This window comes from Coptis chinensis, chromosome 1, assembly GCF_015680905.1.
Source record: "Coptis chinensis isolate HL-2020 chromosome 1, ASM1568090v1, whole genome shotgun sequence".
Classification (NCBI taxonomy): domain Eukaryota; kingdom Viridiplantae; phylum Streptophyta; class Magnoliopsida; order Ranunculales; family Ranunculaceae; genus Coptis; species Coptis chinensis.
The window spans coordinates 37714543-37729389 of NC_141456.1; the positions used below are offsets into that span (position 1 = coordinate 37714543).

A 14847-nucleotide genomic window follows, 5' to 3' on the forward strand; every position below is an offset into this window, starting at 1 on the left:
TGTTTTGGGTTTTGTTTTGGGTGTTTTTTTGGTGAGAAATTGTGAGAGAGATGACCGGTTAGAGAAGGTTGTAGCCGGTATGCGTTGAGGTTGGGGGGTGTACATGGCTTTTGTTGTTGGGCTTCGTTTTTGGGCTTGGGTTGGAAGCTGCCCAATCCAATTTATGTGGTGCCCAATACAGGACTTAAAAATAATAGTTGGTACATGAAAATATATAAAATAACGAAACCTGCCAACTTAGTATAACATAGTCAACAGGCCATAATGCAAAATATCACAATATTTCACGATATATATTGAGAAATTAGAGATCAATAAATAAATATTACAATATATGATATTGGATATATTCCAATGCAAATATTGGCAAAATTTATCGATATATCGTGATATATCAACGATACAAAGGATAAATCAATATATCTACAAATAGTTAGATTTATCGCAATATATCATTATATATCAATGATATGGACCTTATCTCGATTTGTATTACCACTAGGCACTAGCTAATCAGCCTGTCCTATGGCCAAACTTGTTAAATTTAGTTAGGAACTTTACCTTCATAGCCTGGACGTCATTATGTTAGGGACAACAGGATCTCTGCTTTGAATGTTTCCAAATGTGTTGACTACTTGACTCAAGGAAAAAAGAAATGTAAAAGTAAAAGACTGCCCATATAACTATGTTGGAAATTTACAAATTAAAAATATATCTATATTGACCATGAATAAAATATTCGTGAAATTTCACCATATATGTCTTAACTTTCTATATTAATGGGCCACTTCACCAAACAATTAATATTCAACAAAAATGGATTGCAACATTTAACGCATGAACTTACTGCTCTAAGTTAGTTATTGTGCAAAGTCTTTGTCAAATATAATCTACTTAAGCTATGACCTGCAACCCTAAAAATTCAAAACTAATAACATCACAATATCTCTCATCACAAAGTCACTCCACTAACACCAACATAAAAATCCCAGCAAATCACCTAGAACTGGAGTAAAGGTCTTGGCTGGTACACCCTCTTTGCTGCAAGAGTGAATGGAAGAAATTAAACCTTTTCGCCCAAAAAAATGATGAAATCATGAAACCATAAGAAGAAATCTGAGAGCAAACTATAAGCATCAATAACAAATAATATACGTAGTTACCTGGAAGCACAACCCAACATACTTACCTTTTGATTTATGATTGTTATTTTCATCAGTACAATAGGAAGTCGAGTGAGGACTTTGAACATCAAGTCCATATAATCCTTCACAACACTCTTTGTAAGAGTCACTTGCACCTCGAATCTAGAATATCTCATCATTAGTGATTAGTGCCATGTACATTTGGATGTATAAACAAAAAGGCATACAACTAAATTAGAACAAAGAAAAATCAATTGAATTTGAAGCTAGATGGGTTGGCATTAGTACAACCTTCAATGAATTTGAAGCAGCAGAAAAACTGAACTTATACCATTTTGCAACTTGAAATAAGAGTTTGCAAAGTTTCGATCAAACATAAAAGGTATCCTTCATAATAGTGTCCTTTATTAAACAGCATTCTTAATGTATATGTAAATTTTCAGTATGTCTTAGCCACTTCACTCTACTATGAGTATAACATTACCGACAATATTTCAGCTTTTAACCTTTGATTATAATCAAATGCAAGTCTCTACATATAACACTCTTCGTCTAATGGACACGTGTTAATGAAATATTCTAACTTGTTTGGGAAAAAAAACATCCATGACACCGAAAAATATTCCAAGAAATCTTGCATTTTCATTGACTTCAACTTAATTAGCACCATTACAACTAATGGTTAGAAATAAAGAAATAATGTCATTCGTGTTTCAATCTTGCATTTTCATGACTTTATACATGCCCATTAACAACGTGAACGAAATACATCACACTCGAAATAATGTGTAAAATATGAAGAAATATACACTACAACAAATATGACATATGACATCACTAATTTTAGATCACTTTCAGTGAAGTGATGTCATATGAAAACTATGACATCACTTTTCTCAACATGTGATGTAATAATTATCACAATCTTTTTTTAACATCACTTATTTAAAAGACTGATTTAGTAGAGTTGTACAACATCATTTTAATAAGTGATGTCATGATAGTGATATAGTAACACTTTTTTACGTCACTCACCGTATCACTTATAAAGTGATGTAATATCTATGTATTCAACATCACTTTAAAAGTGTTGTTACTCACCGTGTCACTTATAAAGTGATGTAATATCTATGTATTCAACATCACTTTAAGAGTGATTTTGCCAAGTTTTTGAAATCACTTGTGATGTGACTTCCAGAAGTGTTATTAATGATATACCTATTAATTATTAAGTTAATTAGTTAGAAAAACAATCAAAAAAAAAAATTAGGTTAAATAGAAATGAAATAGGCGCGTGATTGGTTTGCTAGACCAAGGTCCAAAATATTGAATTCGGTGAATATTTCGATGTACCTAAAAATCGATATATATCGAATATATCAGAAATATCAGAGATATCTATTTTTTTGTTGACCAGTCAAAATTTTGTTTTGTATGTTGATATATCGAAAATATCGTCGATTATATTGGAAATACCGTCACAATATATCGGTCAAAGTCAATACTTTATATCGGAAATATCGTATATATCGGTCGATATATATCATTATATCGGAAATTGCGATATATATTGGGAAAAAAATAATTCAATATTCGGTTGAGATATATCGAATATTTCTATATCGGTGTACCAAAAAAACGAGATATATCGGATATATCTCCGATATATGGGCGATATTTTGGGCATTGTCCTAGCCGAGAAATAAAAAAATAAAGAGACCGCGGATACACTGAGGAGATCAACGACTTGTTAGCTCCTGAACATCGAAAATTACAGATTCATGAAAACCTCGAGGTACCTATCTCCTAATTTAGTAAATGAATCTGGTATTACATATATCTTTGAATAATAGTTAACATTGGTGATTGATTATATTCTTCCTCAAGAGGGGATATTTGTTCTTTGGATTGAAGGAAGAGATTGTTGTCACCTGCAACGTGTTCTTGATTTGATGGAGTTTGGAGAATGTATTGTTCTTCCCCGTCTTTCTCTTCCTCATTTGTTTTTTGTGTGTTTTTTTTGGCAGTCAAATTGGTAGTACAGTTGTACTTATTGATGCTAAATGGGAAAATATAGAGACAATATTGGTTGATAAGATATAATAATTTATTTTTATTTTTGTTTTTGTTTTTTTTGCCTGTCTGAAATTTCCTATTTTTGGTGTTTGAATGGACTTTTTTTTAGGGTCTATTGGAATTACTAGTATTACAATATTAAAGACTCTTAATTTGTTGGTAGAAGTCAGGTTGTGGGGTGGCCACCTATTAGGACTTATAGGATTAACAGCTTGGTTAATCAAACCAAGAATTCCTCGATCGATGAAGACAAAATGGTCATTGAGACTAATAAAAATAAGGATGTTACAAGAAATCTGATGAAAGAAACAACAACAATGGCAATGTTCAGAAGAAAGGTCATCTTGGGAGTTCTCTGTTTGTCAAGGTTAACATGGATGGAGTACCAATTGGGAGGAAGGTGGATTTAAATGCGCATGCCCTCTTCACGAGACTCTTGCCCAAACATTGGAGAATATGTTCTTCTACACAAGTACTTACGACCAACTCTCTGCTACTACTACTACTTGACTTCATAGGTAAGTCATTGTTGTGGCTTGTAACCGTGAAATTATTATCTTTGAATCACTAAATTGCTAGCTCTGCTAGTTTTGATTTTGAGCTGTTCTGTTGCACCATTTCAGCCTGGTTCAATAGGCCAACCAAAGTATATCAAATTATGGTGATGAACTACCTAGGTATCGGCTGAATTGACTTACCTTCCAAATACTGTAAGATGAGAATATTTCTTGCAGCCTTTCGTTGATCCAAGATGTACCTAATTGTAGTATCTTAAATATTTGGGCTATGTATCAGTTTAAGAAGTCTCATCATCTTTTGAATATGGCTGCAGTTTAGCATCTTAGTTCAGTTCAATTGGACAGGCATAAAATACTTGTGTGTGTGTGACAGAGAGAGGGGGGAGTCTAAATGTGTTCCTTTACCGTGTTAAACTTCGCCATTGCATGAATCGTTGGTTTAGAAAGAAGATGATTTTAAGCCATCTTTTCTGTTCTCCCGTCAAGTGCATTATATAATTTTCCCGTCTCTATATTGTCTCCTTACATAACCAATAGAGTGAACTGAACCAATAGTCTACATTCAAACTATATATTCCTCTTTGCAGCTCATCGACACATTGGCGAGACTAATATGAATGTTTATAGTAGTAGGTCTCACACAATTTTTTGAATGGTATGGCGTGATTTACGATATCTTTGTTGGTACTGTACACACTGCATTTACCAAATTTCTCAAACTTAATTACTTCTTATTTTGTTTATATTCTCCAATTTGGTAAAACTGCAGATTATTGAGAGCCGGGTTAAAACAGAAGATGACAATGTTGGGGCCTCCTGCGATGCTGTTCGTGTTTCGGTTGTGGTACATATCTACTAAAACGATCCTCTTAAATTTCGTTCGGAATAAATTTCTGAACCATTCCATGTACTTTATTCGTGTGGGACATCTTAACATACTTATTCGTGTTTTCAATATTCTGTTAGTCGTAATAAATCTTGTTTGTAGAATTTAGTTGACCTAGCTGGTTCGTGAGCGTCTTTGCTAAGACCGGTGTCTTTGAAGAGTACGCTTTGAAAGAGGGATCTCATATAAATAAAAGCCCGATGACACTTGGGACCGTGATAAAGAAGCTAAGTGAAGGTGTTGAGAGCCAAGGGTAGGTTTTATTCAGTTGTTCTAACACATAGATTTATTGGGATTTATCTTCTATTTCCTTACATTCTTTACCATCTGATGTAGGGGACATGTCCCATATCGTGGATGTTAGAAGTCCGACGCCAAGATTTTGCAACCTTCCCTTGGTGGAAATGCAAACACTTTGCAATCATATGTAATATAACCCTTGCACAGGTAGTCTTTTCTAAATTTACTATGGTTCTTACTAGTTTCCCTGCATAATGTAAGATAAATATATTTGGGCAACTCTATGCTTATACTATTTGCCATGTGATTGCAGATTCATGCTGATGAAACAAAAAGTAGTCTTCAGTTTGCAAGTAGAAATGCTTACGTGTTACAAACTGTGCACATGTGAATGAGGTCTTTCTGCACTTTATCTTTCATTGTTTGCATTTTCTTCTTTTCTTTGGGACCTCTTAAAGTCTCCAACTCTTATTCTTATGAATTTCGCTCTCAAAATATAATAGAGATAGAACATGTGCATGGCGCTTGAGTTGGTGTGGTGAGATTTTATAGTGATTTTGGTAACAACTCCTATCATTCTTTTCTTTTGCAGATTTTGACAGATGCAGCTTTGCTGAAGCGGCAAAAGAAAGAGATTGAAGAGCTTCGAGCAAGACTGCAGGTTTGTCTTTTCTGGTACATTTCACTTTCTTGGAACTTTACCTTGCAGGCTCATTTATATACTATCTTGGAACTTTGTCGGGCATTTGACCAAATTTTCAAGGAACATCTAGATGGAGGGTAAGCCCTTCTCAAAAGCTTTGATCTTCCCTCTATTTAACCTAGCCCCATGTCCCCACTGCTGATTTTCGTAGACCAAATAAGAGTTTTTAATTTTTTTTCTTTAATCAAACTTTTCTTTATGATGCAAAGTAGAAGGAAGACGAGTTCATATTTCCGAGAGTTGTTAGTCATGGTGTTTTATGCTTTAAGAGATGGGAAACAGCCTTTTCTGATCAGCATGGGTGCTATCTCTCTGAATGCCTTCTTGGATTGGCTTTTTGTGTCCAGGTTCTACCTTGGCGCACGAGGACTGGTATGATACATTTTTACTTGATGGGGGCATTGAGAGCCTATTGTGTGAAGTTGTGTTAGTATATTTAGAGTCCTAACGGTCACTTTCACCGTTAAGGCACTTTCTACATCTTTGGTTACTTCTTTGTCAACCTTGGCTCTTTACTCTCCTCTCAAGAAAACTTAACCAAAGCCGGACTCTCGCGGGGATCGCTCGACGCGACAAAAGACTGGTTCGCCCTCTCTTGCATAGAAGGTTACTGCTAAAATAGGTAGATCCATATTGATTTCTCATCAAAACAAAGTACATCTTTGTCGAGTCTTCTCAGAATGACCCGAATTTTACCTACGGGTAAACCGGGTCATTTTACATGTTAGTTCAAAGCCACTCTAGGTAATTACGATATGGAGAGGTTTAACATTTATCTTTTGGCGGGCTTGATTAATTGATATGGGTTTTTCATTGGGTTAATTTTATTTTGGGCCCGGTTATTGTATTGGGCTTGTTATTCATTGGGCCATTATATAATTATTGGGCCACTTCTTAAGCCTTGTTTTATATTGGGCCTGCTTCTAGTATGGGCCGGTTTGAATGGGCTATTGAAAAAAAAAAAAAAAAAAAAAAAAAAAAAAACCGGATGGGTGGCGGGAATTGGGATAGGAAGTCCTTTTGATATTTTCAACACCTGGAGTTAAGAGAAAAAAAAAAAGAAGGAAAACAAGCTTTGGTGTCTTATGGCTATAATCAATAACCGAAATGAAACTAAGACAGTCCATCAAGTTAGAAAGATAGAGTGTTATAATTGGAAATATTGGGTTTGGTGTTGCTGAAATTGAAGGATTAATCCACTCAAGTTATTTTGGGTAGTTAGACAGCCACTTTTACATGTCTAGCTAACTAGTAATTAGGAGAAAACCTGGTGTTTATTCATTTAAGTTGTTTTGTAATAATTTAGTATTTCTTTATTGTCTTTAATAATGAATCCATATTATGATGCATCAATTAGTTAGAAACTATGACATGGATTAGCATCAATTGTGAAAGACCGATATGAGGAATGAGATTTGTTTCGGGGCGCTGCAGCTACTTGATTTAACTGGCATTGTCGAGATGGTTAAGTAGCCGGTGCCACGAATCAATATCTTTAGTAGTTGGGTTTACGGTTGAGGTCTTAATATGATAAATGGAAGTGTGTTATTTGATTTTTCAGGTTAGGACAGGTTGTAAATTTATGAAATGTTAGAAATACAGAGGAAACTCTGCCAAATTTTTGTTAGAACGGGATGTTCATGGGGTTTATATTTTAGTTTAGTTTGGACTCGTGTGAGTCAAAACCGCTCACGTCTTGGTTTATTAGATAGTTGAATATTTGGATTGAGCTCTTTTATCCGAATATTCAATTGTCTGGAAAATCGGGACGTAACACTTACAAGCTGGAATAAGTTACAATGCAGGACTGTTACTCATTAGTTCTAACTACTACTTGATAATTTTTAGGAATTCATCGCAAAGGTGCTTACTCTTCCTGGAGATGGGGAGATCATGGATATGATGGAGGTTGCAAATCCCGATGTTGTTCATCTTTGCCGACTCTTTCATCAGGAAACTTCTCGCTTCGGAAATGAAAGCTGAATTTCTTAGCACAGTATGACATCTTCAAATATAAATATATGTTAAATCAAAATAGTATTTGCTTTTATTGTTTTTATTCTCTATTCATTTGGTTTTCCTCGCTTCATTTAACGCATCACATGTTCTAGGTCGAAAATAATAGGAGTATTGAGCCTTACATCTTTGACCATGCTAATATCTCTAGACGTGCTTTGAAGAATATTTTTCTTGGTGACTCTCCAAGGGTTTTGTTTGTGTAAGATGGATGCAAGAAAACTTGTTATGCTATCAAGTACATTATCTGACTGCCTGGTTTTGTTCCTTGTATAGCCTATCTTGCTTCTCATGAAGATCCGCACATTGTCAAACTATTCTTGCATGAGTACAAGTCTGCATTGATTTTCTAGTACAATGTTTCGCAGATCAGAAAAAAAAAAAACAGAGTGGTCTGTTAGGCTATGATAGGTTCTTGGATTAAATTGATTGCATCAAGTCAGGTTGTGATAGGTTCTTGGTTGGGTGATTGTGTTCTCTTTGGCTCAGTTTGGTACTGCAGATTAGATTTTGTTGGTATATGTTGGCTCGTTACAATTTTTTGTATTTAGTGTAATATTTGTAATTGGAGATGGTATTTGTGTGATGAATGTGATTTTAAGATACGTTTCATCTTTATTTGATGATAAATGACTAGGAAAATGGTATTATATTGGGATGATATTAGCAATTTTATTTTATTTTTATTATTTTTATTATTTATTTTTAATTATTTTGATAAATGGGACATCACTTTTAAAGTGATGTATAGAGTTATTTCACATCATTTTACAAGTAATTTAGAATCTGAATGAGACGTCACTTCCTAAGTGATATTAATCGGCCTTATTGATTTCACTTAAAAAGTGATGTTAAACGTTATGACATCACTTGTGGACATCAATTAAAAAGTGATGTAACGTTATAACATCACTTGTGGACATCGATTAAAAAGTGATGCAAAGTTATAACATCACTTGTGGACATCAATTAAAAAGTGATGTGAAGTAACATCACTTGTGGACATCGTTTAAAAAGTGATGCAAAGTTATAACATCACTTGTGGACATCAATTAAAAAGTGATGTGAAGTAACATCACTTGTGGACATCGTTTAAAAAGTGATGTGGAAAACCCTGACTTTTCACGTCGCCACCAGTTACATCACTTGCAAAAGTGACGTCGTATATTTTTGACATCACTTATGGAGTGATTTTAAATGTCTTTTCTGTTGTAGTGTATATGAACTGAAAGGAATGGAAAGAAACATACCTGATCTCTTTTGCAATTGAAATAAGTTTCCCTTGATCCAACACACTCACTGGATATGGATGGGGTCCTTTCACCTGCACATTCTCTATATGATTTGTTTCCAACCTAATATAAACAAACCAAACAAACAAACAAAAAAGTAAAGGTGAAGGAAATTCTTATCAACCAAGGAGATATCATCAGTCTTTTGGGGAGGGGCAACTCAAAAGTACATCCCATGGACATTAGTAGTACTGTTCATACGCAACTATAGAAATACATAGATGTAAGCCATATTATTTTAACTTGATAAAGCTTAGAAGTTAGACAAAACAAATCTAGAATGCTATTGGCCAACTACACTACTTGCAGCAACTCTAATTAAGAAAATGAGTAAATGCCAATATATTTTCTAACCTGTACAATCTCCGTTAGGGACTGCATCATCTGCGTTGTGCCTTTGTCCCATCAAGGTAGCACTTCAATACTTGCTTGTCTCCACCTCTAAAAACTATCAGTAAGATGAAATTCTAAAGTATTAGTATTAGTAGGCTTTCTACAATTGAAGTTTATCACCAAATAATTCAAATCAATATGTATATTGATTGGAATTATAAGGCAAGAGTAGAGAAGATTTATTAATAACTAATTGAAATACATTACTACTCAAGATATATTATATTGCATGGTTTTCAGTTAGTGCAATAAAAAACAATAGCACGTGAAGAGAATCTAAAATTTACTTCACCAATATTATACCAGTCAAATGCATATAGACCCACCAAAAAAAGAATATATCAGTCAAAAGTAGGGGTGTTCATGGGTCGGTTCTTATTGGTTTCGGTTCTGGGTCTATTTTTAGCGGTTCCTATCGGGTTCGGTTCTTTTGAGTTTTTTCTTATATTTTGAAAACCCGGACCCATACCCATTAATTAAGTCGGTTTCGATTCCGGTTCATGTTCCTTATCCGGTTATATAACCGATATAAAAGTTGGTTTACGGCGACTATAACACTTGTCATCGATATTTTTGTTCTCTTATAAGAAGTAATGGTCCTCAATTCAATAATAATATTTAAAGGTTATCTAAAAATTTAAATACATTCTCATACATTATTATACATTATACACATGTGTATATTTTAAATCGAACATATGTATATTATATTATACGTAATGCGTCATATATAAAATAAATACCACATGTACCACAATTGTTAGTTAGCATTGCACGTATTCGTTATCTAATATATATACATGTAATATATCAAACACACACACGTTCATGCATTAGTTAATATAGACAGTGCATTAGTTAATCCATAATATACGACTATACGTGTAGACGTAGATACGTAAACATTATTATTAATATTTGTAATACACATATTTAATGTAATATTATAAAAGATGCATTTAATAACACACATTCACTATTATGCTAAATGTTATATATATTTAGTATAATTTTACACATAACAAATATAGACTATATATAATAATAATGTTTGGGTCTGTCTTTATCTAGCATAATATAATACTAAATTCTATATATCAAAATCAAACTAATCGGTTCTAATTCCGGTTCGGGTACCCATCGGTTTTTTACTATTTGGTTCTAACTGTTTCGGTTATTTATCGGGTCGGTTCTTGAAGACCCACTTTAAATGGGTCTAACATTTTAGGACCCAGACCCGCTATAAATGGTTCCGGTTCCGGTTTGAGTTCGGGTAATTGGGTGCCCATGCACACCCCTAATCAAAAGAGTATGAGGAAAATAACATTCAATAGAACTTCCATAGAGTCTGAAATAAGAGTGCACACCCTCCACTATTTTGAACAGCTAGATAAATCAAACAAATTAAAGAAGATGACTCTATTTTATATTATAGACATAGCTTATGGGTTGCCCCCTTGCAAGTACGCATATTTTCTATGTAAACACGACACAAAGGGCATAAGAAAAACAAACTTTCTCACGGAAATCTAGCTATTTCCCTACATTTCGGTAAAATTACAATTTTTTGTTCTTTCTTATATCATCTGTTTTGCTTTAGGTCTCCACCAAGCCCCAAACTATCTAGCTCAAAAAGAAACCAAGAAGTTCTGAAATATGAAATCAAATATTCATAAACTAATGAATTAACGCAAATAACATGCAAAATATGATTAAAGAAATTACCGAAGATAATTGAATGACTCGAGAGAGATTTTGGGAAGAAATTATTTTGCAATGGAGAGTGATTCCAATCTTCAATCACACCACTTCTTCAGATAGATCTTCCCAGACCCATACTATTAACATATTAACATATAATAAATAGGTCATTAATGTGGCTATTCATAAACCAATCTTATTCACAACGGATTCGAAGAAAAAAAACATAGAAACAAATGGAATCAAGTGAAAATCATTACCTTTGTTTTAGCAACCTTGAAACTTGAAGTCTTCTAATTGGAACACGCCCAAAAATACACTTCCCCTTTTTAATTCCAACATTTGCTCTTGCTCTTTTTTAGATTTGAGGCAATCCTTTGTTTGTTTGATTTTGAGAGAGTTTGGGGTGTTTGACGTTGGGTTCCTTTTTTGGTCATTAATTACTAAAATAGCCCCCTGCATACAATGAAATAATGGCGTAGTTTTGTTTTCCATTTTCCTTAACACGTGAAAAGACAATTTTGATTTATATTAAATTAGAAAACAGACCACAATCAGAGTTATTTTGGTAAGGCGAAAATTATTTATTTTTCAAATAGGGACTTTTTTAAAAATTTGGCTGACGTGGCTCCCTAAGAGTATTATGGGAGAACTGATATTAATGTAGGTAAGATTTGACCCAACTGTAAAAGCCCATTTGAAAGAAATCTAAATAGGCCCAAGAACTTTGGGTTTGGGTACACAACTCAAGTTCGGTATTTATAAGAGTTTCTTCTAAAAATTTGTGCTTTCTCTAGCAAAGTGGGACTAAAAAAACGAAAGTTAATTCTCAAAATAAAGGCTATTTCATTTTTTTTTTTTTTTTTTGCAACATCATCATTAACTTAAGCAATTTCATCTTTTTTCTCCACTTATTATGTATTAATGTAGTTTACATTTCATTATTTTGGTTTGGATAAATAGAACTAATGAAAAATACTAGGTTTTAACTCAATTTATGTGGTTTAGATTGGGGTATTCATGAGATCTAAGTTTTTTTTTGAACAATAAGCTAGGGCTTTGGCCTGACCCTTAACTTGCATTACACTACACCAAAAGGGTGATTTTGTAACGCACTCATTTTTCGCTTAGTAACGTTTTTTAACCGTTACACAATTATTAACGTTTATAAGGCATTAGTATGTCACTTTATTCGTTACTTAATTTAAGATAATTATTGGAATTAATTTGTCATGGTTGACTAACACATGGATACCGTTAGAAATAAAATAAAAAAGAAAAAAATCTGAAAAATAAAAGACAGTCTAAAACCGAAGGTTGGAATCCCGCAGTCCTCTCTCTCACTTTCAGAGAGGGCGAAGTGGTTGGCTTAAATCAGCACTTCCTCATCTAAAACGAAGGTAAGGGTTTTTTTCTTCTTCTTTTGTTAGTTCTTCGTCTCTTTCTTCTTCTTCTTCTTCTTCTTCTTCTCTTTTTAGGGTTTAGAAAATTTAGGTTTTTATTTTTGTGCTTTCCTCTTCAATTCTCTTATATACTTTTTGTGCTTATATACCAACGGTTTAATTGGATTTCAGATTTCGGTTTGAGAACGAGTTAGCTTTCTCAATGTGACGCTCAACTTTTTTGATTTGGAAAACTAATTTTGGTAAGGGATTTGTGAACATAGGTTCGTTGTTTTGTTGATTATCTCTTAATGTTCGTTGAATTTTTAAATTGTTTGATGAAAGTTTGAACTTTGTTCAACAATTTTAATTTCTTCTATTTTTCACTCTTCGCAGATCTTGTTTCGATCTTATGCCAAGTCAGATTTGATAAATGATTGGTATTTTTACTAGGAATAGTTGTTTGTTAATGTTCACGAAATAAAGTATTGATTTTTTATGTTATATCTAGTTGGGCATGTGTGTTTATGGGTTCTGTAACATGGGGCTCAATTGTTATTAGCATTTGAAAGACTTTGAATGTATGATTAGTGAGGCTTTGTCAGCTATGGATTGTTCATAGAGATATTAGGGAAAATATAGCCTTGAATAATTAACAAATTTCTTCTGCTCATTTGGTAACTTTTCTAAAGTTAGCTTAGTAGCATGAATGTTTAGAGTTGTGCCCTGGGCGTGGGTATTTGCTAGCTTGTGTTTCCGATCTGATAAGCTCAAATTAGAAGCTACTGTATCAAGTTCAACACTACATTTAAACTATTAACATTAAAAGCCTTTGAATATTTACTTAGTTTAGGGTAGAAATGGAGTGAAGTGTAGAATTAGGGAATCATAAATAGAAGGGATGGAAGTGTGAAAGGAACTAGTGAAGTTTGTTTATGAGTTCTATGGTATTTGAAAGTTGACGTAGCTGATAGAATGTAGGATTAGTCCTTGAACAACTAAGAAAAATATGAAGTTATGAACACACTTCTTCTACTCATGTAGTCCACCCCCTTTAAAAGTTAAAGATATAGTAGCGTGTGCGTTCAGAGTTGCCCTATTGGAATGGGCATTTGCTAGCTTGTGGTTCCTATCTAGTAACTCGGTAGGGTCAAGGTAGAAGCTACTGTATACATAATTACAGATCCACTCCCTTTAAACTAAACTGTAAGATCTTCTCAGTGTAATTAAGTTCGGGAGGATATTAATATATCGAGATGGCCATATATATTAATCCTTTGAGCCATCACTGTTTCTGCCTCTTGTTACAAGAGGGTTTGTTAATGACTTCGGTGCAAAGACTAGCAGGCAGCAAAGAAGACAAGTAGCTGATGTCTCAAACAATCTTGCTAAGATCAAAGATGTGGTATGTTACCTCTTCACTTGTAATTCTAGCTCTTTAGCATTTGTCATAGTCTTGTATTGTCATCAGATACTCAGACAGTAGCTTGGTAGTATAAGTTTTGTTGGAGTGAACTACTGGTTTAGGTAGATCAATTTGGAGCACCTCAAGGTCATAACTATATAACTGCCTCTCCTTTTTAAGTCGTTATTTGTTTATTTAGTTTTCTCATTTATTTACTTTTTCTTTTACAGTACTTATAACTTCTAGTACTATATAACTACATAGTTTTTATTCCCTACATCTCATTATAATACCATGATGCTACAGGTGTTATGCTACCATGTGCTATTGGTAATTATAACACCATGATGCTACATGTAATTATAACACCATATGATGGTACAGGTCATATGTGCCCTAGGAGTAAGCTTTTTAAAGATATAATACTACTGGTAGAGGTCTTCCTAACTCCAACTAGCATGTGGAGATACAGAAAAGTTAAAAGTAAATTAGGTCTCCGTATTTGTAATTAAGATTTTGCAAGCAGGGCAAGATTTGGGATTAATTTAACACTGTCATACTTTTTTGCTTGTAATCACATACGTTGGTTCTGTTTATGCAAGCATATAATTACTTTGGACAATGTTAGCTAAGTCTTGCATTTAAAAATCTTGTATGGATCTAGTATGGATTTAAAAAATCTTGTTTCTATCTACTTTGGAATTCTTTTAGGAACTTTAAATATATGAAATGTTAGACAAATATGGAGTGATTTTGCCTCTCTAATACTGTACCTTTTCAACTATTGTAGCCTTCTGGTGCCACTCCAAAGGCTATTGTTGATTCAGAGAAGGTCATTTGGATTTCCATTTGTTGATATTCTAATATGATGAAATGACTTTTAAGACTTGACAATGGTGTATCTGTTATTTGTTTTCAGGTTCCTTGTGATACGTACAGCTAGTGAATATCCATCGAGGACAAGGGCTGATAGTTTCGGGGCATGTATCTTGGTCCTAAACTCTTATTTACATTTTGTTAGAAAAAAGACTAAAGTCACATCCGGAGAGCCGTGGATCTAAGTCTAGTGTCTTGTGCAGGCTTGGGTGTA

General features: G+C 33.7%; 1 long non-coding RNA gene across 1 annotated transcript; it reads left to right on the top strand.

The window, feature by feature from the left end:
- The first annotated feature begins 5175 nt into the window (after positions 1-5175).
- LOC147523842 (uncharacterized) lies at positions 5176-6088 on the top strand. The gene is made up of 4 exons (XR_015196802.1): positions 5176-5261; positions 5458-5645; positions 5781-5940; positions 6037-6088. It is a non-coding gene; the product is annotated as an uncharacterized LOC147523842 (long non-coding RNA).
- The last annotated feature ends 8759 nt before the right edge of the window (positions 6089-14847 follow it).